This window comes from Rhyacophila brunnea, unplaced genomic scaffold (genome assembly GCF_057557595.1).
Source record: "Rhyacophila brunnea isolate RB1 unplaced genomic scaffold, BYU_Rbru_1.0 scaffold_13, whole genome shotgun sequence".
NCBI classification, from domain to species: Eukaryota; Metazoa; Arthropoda; class Insecta; order Trichoptera; family Rhyacophilidae; genus Rhyacophila; species Rhyacophila brunnea.
This window is the reverse complement of record NW_028232785.1, coordinates 32,683,161-32,690,885: the sequence shown is the minus strand read 5'-3', so window position 1 is coordinate 32,690,885 and position 7,725 is coordinate 32,683,161.

Genomic DNA, 7,725 nt, shown 5'->3' with positions numbered 1-7,725 from the left:
TTAACATTACTATGTTGCAAGACTACTATGCTTTGATTTTGATCAGGAATCACGTCCATGTGCACCATTTTGTGAGTTTTTAGAGAATTTTCGCATCCGAAAACTGCGTTACAAATGCAGCAAATTAAATTACGTGAGAAATGGATTACTCTTCTAAGAATAAGTCGAATTTCCTTCGGAGCATCTCGTTCTAAGATTTCTTGTTTAATGTTACTTTCATCTATCGTCACTTCTGAATACTGTATCGTGCTATCCTGGATGCCATCGTCTGAGGATTGTTGACTCTCATCTGTATCGTGATGCCTCGTGAAAAATCCCTTGGTAGAAACCTAGAAAAATCGTAATAATCGATTATCAATTATGAGTTATAATATTCAATTTGTTTTTTTGACGCTTTATTTTTCAGCACCTTCAGATATTATTAAAAAGCGAAATGAGAGTGAAATATTGTTACGGAGAGATCCATAAGTAGTTCAAAACAATGCACTTATATGTGTGTATACATCATCTTTGAGAACAATAATGATATCGTGTTCTGTTTTAGTGTGTCGCTGGAGAGTGTGCACATTGCCTACCATGCTGAAATGCAAAGCTAGAAAATTATATTCAAATTGATTAAGCAACCTCGATCATTGACAGTATTTTAATATTTCATGATTTAATAGATTATTAACGACAGGTACTATTACGTATTGAAGAAAATGTGGCCAATCATTCCCAGTAGAAACCTTTACTGTTGGTTTCAATATATCGTGAATTTGGAACATGATTATTAAAAATAATATCACTATTATTAATATGCAAATAAATTAATAACGTTTGGCTTGCCCACTTTTGCGGCACACTTCGATGTTATCTATAAATTATTGGCCGTTTAACGAAAAAATGTTAATTGAAAACAATGTTCCATTAATTTTATTTGTCTCGTCTGCAACAGATTAGGGCAAGGCGTCCGATCATTTATCCACACTAAAAATATACGCTGCATGCAAGGAGAAGTGAACCAAGAATATCTTACTTTGGAGATGAATCTTTAACTACAGCACATGACTACACTCATTAAAGATGGTATTTGTTTTTATAATATTAATACAAAGCACATGGGAGTCTTCAAACTTTATGTCAGGAGAAATATTGCTAGTTTCATGACTACTTGGTTCGATTTGAATTAAATGTCATTTACCCTTCTGTTTGTTGTGAATTCAAAACTATTTTTTTTTTGCTTAGATAGAACTTACGAAAGGGTTAACTGTCAAACGGAGCTGTGATACTGCGCATACTTTTTGACATTTATGAACCATATTTAGACAGGCAACCAATAATAGAGGAACGATCGAGTACTGATTCCAAATTGTCAAAATATTCTTTGACTTTACGGAATGGTTAATAGACAAAATTGACGTATATGTAGTCCAATCTAGGTGAGATCCTACATAATCAATTACATCAAATAAATGCACTGCTTTTTGCGGTTTACATTCTGGTAAAATCATCGAACTTTATTTATTAAAAAATGAAGCCAGCACTCGCGTTACGGTCAATGGAGATCATTAGGCGCTGGGCACTGATCAATGATATTTGTTGCTGTTGCATATATGGATGACATTGATGCGGATAAGATGTAGTACCTACAGGATGAAACTACGTAGTTATAACTGCAACCAAGGATGTTATACGTAGTTAAGATATGAAGTTATTTATGGTTAATAAGTTGCTGATCAGCAATCACGTCCGTGTGAATCAATTTGTTACTTTAGAGCCTTTCCGTATCCAAAACTGCGTTCCAAATGCTGCAAATCACAACATCACAGAAGTTCCGTTGGACGGAAGCCGCGACAGCTTCTATGCAAAGCATAAAAGAAGAGCTGCGGAAACCCTTACAACTAGCCCGCCCCGACTTAAGCTGACGAATCTTCCTACAGAAGGACGCCAACGGAAATGGAATGGGGGCTGTCCTCTTCCAAGATAGGGACGACGGCGATCGACACATCATTTTATACGCCAGCGGTTGCCTATCTGCTGTGGAACGCAAGTACAACAGCAATGAACAGGAGGCCCTTGAGATCAACCGGGGTATTAAACGTTACAGGGTCCGATTAGAAGACCGAGAGTTCACCCTGGTAACCAACAATAGGGGGCTCACTTGGCTCCAATAAGCGAAAGACCAAAGAGCGAAACTAAACAGATGGGCGGTCCTATTATCGGAGTTTTTTTTACCAATACCCACTGTCAAGGGAAAGATAACCAACTACCGGACGCTTTAGCTCGGAACTGGAACCGTCGGAAGACATAGACATGGACGTATGAGCATACCAGAGGGACCGACAACAGATTCAACCCCCATGGTTTTAGTGTTGGAGTTACCAGACCTGGTGACCAGCATAGTACAAAAGCAACGAGACAATCCGGAGTTGGCCGAGATGATCACCAAAGACCCACTCCAAGAGACGACACCCAGAGTGACGATCGCACTACAATGCACTACTATGACTACGCCCTATGTAGAGTAGTAAAAGGCAGACGCCTGATAATAGTACCACGCTACCATAACGGCGTACCATAACGACCCTAAAGCAGGTCACCTTGGAGCGGAAGAAACCAACAGGGCGATCGCAGGACTATATTTCTGGAAGAAGTCACGAAAACAAGCAGACGACTACGTCCTAGGTGTCGGAACTGCGCAACAAAGAAAAAGGGAGCCTTACAGACGGCAGCTACACAAAGGCGCATACAGAAGCGCGCCGCCCATGGGACATAGCATCCAATACCACTAAGAATGGCAGTTTTCATTTACGCTGCGTATAAGACGGAAAAAATATGTAGCAAATTAAGATCCTTCTAAACTTTAAGCTACAGTATGTGAGCATACCTAATCAGTATACCTCGCCCGGCAGATCTTTATGAATAGAACCACGCTGGAGCAATGCTAATAAAGTATCCGTATTTATTTAGCAAATCCGTTGTCGATTTACGCAAATTATAACTTTTTTTTCTAGATTTTTATCTCGCATTTACTATCGAGTTCATTTAGGAATTTATCACTCAAACAACTTTACTTGATGCTAACCCAACTGCATTTTATCGCAAAATTGTGTTAAGCGATGACCCTCATTTTTGCTTAACGGATTTGTTAATAAGGAAAATTTCCTACACGGAAAAATAAAAAATACAGAAGACTTCCTACAATTTATTACACTCACAAAAATGCATCATTTGTTGCGGTTTACACGCTGGTAGCATCGCCACACACTTCTTAAAAATGAGGCCAAACCTCACGATAAGCTCAATGGATATCCTTGTCGAACCATGATTAATACTTTATTTTAAATATGGAATCATTCGAAAGAACAGTGATTCTTCTCTTTTTATTTAGGTACTTAACACCCACAGTGGCCGCGCGGCTTAAGGCCATTGGACCCGTTTTTTCCTGTCTTCTCAGAATCGTGGAAATGGCAAGGACGTTTAACACGAATTGATACATAATAAACTCTTTATTTATTTAAAATCTAATAAATAATATTCAAATAAAACTTTTTGTGTCATTAAAATTTTCTGATTCGCTTTACTTTTTAAAATAAATGACAAATTGTCGGTCCTGTTTTCGAAATTGGCCAAAACGACTGTCACGCCACAGTGAATTTTTGGACTTAATAATAGTTTTACAGGTATTTGTATGAAACAAATGGGTAAAATAATACATTTGATTGATTAACCCACGTGCTTTTTTTAATATCAGAAAAATAAATATTTTAAAGCCATTTTAGTTTGAGTATACATCAGCCAATTTTGAATGATTTTTTCTCACAAAATAATATATACTGCACAATAAAAATATTTTTTTATTATAAAATAACATTCAAGTAATACTATAAAAAATAATTAACAATGAAAAAATAAATAAAACCCTATAAATTCGGTACAATTAGTGACGCTATATTACCAAAACACGTCGTACATTTTCATGTATTTATCCTGTTTTCAGACAATTTAGAAATATAATTATTTTGCAAAATTAGCAAAAAGAGATCATTTGATCGATTAATCCATACAGTTTTTCTAATTTCTCATTTCTAACGTTAGTACGGTCAGTAATTTCAACGGGTGATGACGTCTTTTTTTTCAAAATGTAATCCGTCGCGAACATTATTTAACTCATAGAAAAATGACCTTTACTCGCATTGCAGTAACAATCAAAGTGGCAAGTTGCAATTATTTGCATATATACCTTTATGGTTCTATTCGGACCACACGACGTATGCCAGGTGTTATAATTTGTGTTGACAAAATATCAAACATCGTAAAATACCACTGAATGTCAAACTGAGAAAAATGTATTTTATTTTGTTAACTGTCAATTCATGGTGGAACTGCATTGTATTGTTGTTTTTATTTAATAAAACGCAATTTTTTTTATTATATAGTACTTATTCCACTTTTATTTATTATATTTGGACCGGTTTCGTCCGCCTCAGTGGGACAATTTCAATTGAAAATGTCCCACCGAGGCGGACGAAACCGGTCCAAATATATTAATTAAAATTGGAATAAGTACTATATAAAAAAAATGCGTTTTATTAAATAAAAACAACAATGAGAAAAATGTAGTTATATTATATTATTTATTATCTTGTAATACAAATGGTTGCAGCATGTGAGATATTGTAAGATAATTGAATCTAATAACCACGATGGCTACAAGGAAGTCCTGAAGGTATTCGTTCGGTGCAACATTTATAAAAAAAAATATTTTAGACTTGAGCAGTTTGGATAAAATATAGGTAGACTTTAATTGTTTTGATAAATACCTACTTGGTTGGGCTTTAAGCGATTTGAAAAACTTTGCATGTACTTAATACAGTTTTTATGTACCTGGGTGGCCATGTTTTGTTATTTTCAAAGCGACGTATCCAAGAGTATGTTTATTGGCATTACCAATAGAAACAAAATAATATTATTATCGATCTTAAGTGGTTTATGTCACAAATAGTAAATTGGTAGAAAATTTTAAGTAAAATACGTTTTCGAATGCTGTTATAGTAATGGCCACTGAAACATGTGTCATAATTTTCATAATCGTCAAAATATTAATAAAAAAAGTCTTTTGGGGCACAAAATCACGTACGTATATGTTTTATGATTTATGTATTTTTCAGATGGTTTGTGGTAAAATCTTTTTTTTTTCATACCGCCACAATTCAACTATTCATAATTAATTGTTTGTTAAATTTTTCATTGTGCACTTTGACAGGTAGGTGATAAAGTTTTTACCTTACTTTATTGTATTATTTTTTGTTAAGTGAGAATTAGCTGCTTTCGTTGTCAGTGTGTATTTGATGAGTGCGCATAGTGCCTGACGATGTCGAAAGGCGAAACCAGGATCGCATAAAACGACTCAAATGAAACACAAAACTCAAAACTTAAATCTATTAGAATTTAATATATTTAATGCCGAGTTGAATTGAATGGAATCACCGTAGGCATTTATTAGTAATTATTTAACTCAAGAAAAAATATATTGAGGTAAGAACCTAGTTCATTGAATAATAAAAACAATATTACTCTTCACATCACATGTGACAAGATTTTCATGAATTGTGTATTGCCTGAACTCGTTGATCCTAGACTAACACGGTCGATGGATATAAGAAACCCTCAATATAATAATTATCAAGTTAACAATTAATATCTATCAATATAATAATATAAATTATCAAATAATAGCTATCAATAGAAAAGAAAATAAAATTATAAAAAAACAATTTATAATAGTTATTCTAATACATTACATACCGTTAAACCTATACACTAATTAAGGAACCATTTATTAATTTTCTATACACTAATGTTCCGAAATCCTCCGCGGCGACCAAAGCGTACTGCCGTCAAATACACGTTATTATAATAATGGTGTCTTAAATCATAATTGTTGTGTACTAAATTAAAAAAAAAAAATCCTCGACAAATATTCATTGAATTGCTTTCTTGTATGAGTCATGTTTTTATAATTTAATAAAAACGCAATAACAGAAATCTTTCATGCCATCTTGTGAATGTTTTAAACTTATAATTTGTAATGTTAGCTTATGAAAATGAATAAAATTATATTTATTTACACTTTCGTGTTTTTTTGTATTCATACACATCGATGTATATAATATACAAATTTGAAACACATCAGAAACATACATAAGTATTAGATTTTTTTTTGAAAAATATTTGCACTGAATTTCAACCTACAATATGATAGGTTCAAGAAAAGGTGTCACTTCACAAATTCAGCATATCAATAATTTGACGTTCTTATTTAGAGATATACTATTTTTATTCTTATAATTTATTCTACCTACTACAAAAATGTTTATTAAATTTGTTAGGAAAAAAATATTATTAATTCAACACTTTTAAAACCTCTGATTTCGTATCTACTCCGCGAGACGCCGAGTGAAAAGATATTTGATTTTTTACTTTGAAATGCGCTTCGCGGATGGTTATTTTTTGTGGCGCTTATGTCAAATTTGATTCTTGCGAATAAACCCATACGCCTTAAGCGTTAGACTATAACGCCGTGGGTTCCAGGTTCGAATCCTGGGTCTGGCAAGTACACATATTGTTTTTAAATTTGTGTCTGTCAGGGTACGGATCTAATAGGTGGAGCAAGTGGCTGACATCCATTTCTCGTAAAAAACAAAATCTGTTAACATAAACCTCTACTCTGTGGAGGCCCATATAATCTTATTAGAATCGTATATGGTCGAAAGAAAAGAACAATATGGATTCATCCGAAAGAACGGTGATTTCAACAAGAAATGTTATACAACTACCGCAACTATCGCTTTATTTGAATCAAGATTTGGAGATAAATTGATTTGAGAAATCGACATGTCAATTGGCATACAGGATTGTGCGATTTAACATCTCTGGATTATTTCCTGTGAGGCTTCGTGAAGTCACTGTTATATGCTGATAAACCAGCAGTATTTAACGCATTGGAAGCCAAAATTAAGCGTGCTATATGACCAGCAGTTCTTTAATAAAAGAAGTCCGAATTGCGCGCCCTGAATAAGACTTCGGCCTATCGGACTTTAAAAAAACCGCATTTGTTTTTAAACATACCAGGTCTAATGGCTTGTATTGTAGATAAGAGCAGCAAGGTTGAGTTAATTTATCATTGATTTGGTGAATTGCATTCTCAACTAATTCTTCTTTGATGATGGCTGCCTCATCATTATTCCCATACTTAATTTTCATCAGACAGTTTTCACGCTTCTGAAAATAACAACATTATTAATATTATGTAACTGTATCATCATTACGATTAGCTAGAAAGGGTCTCCAAGAGCTTTTTCTTCAATAATTGGTCGCCTTAGCAAGCTAACCAAGAACTTGACACGGCCACAAAATGCGGGCCTTCAGGCAGCATTTTTCGCGACGATTTTATGATGTCACAACTATTTTGGTCTGATCGTTGATTACAATTCTACACCAAAATACGGGAGTCTACTTCAAGACAAAGCGAAAAGGTACATGTAAAAGTCCCATAGTTCAGTATGAGTAGCTCACAGCCACTCAGAGTGAACTGTGGATGATTTTTCAGGCAGACCAAATGGTCTTTATAAGAAAAATGTAAGTACTTAAAAGTCTAGAGTATAAGGTTAGATAAGTAATTCTATGTAAACAATTTATACGTTAATATTATTATCAAATTGTTGTAAATTTATAACTAAT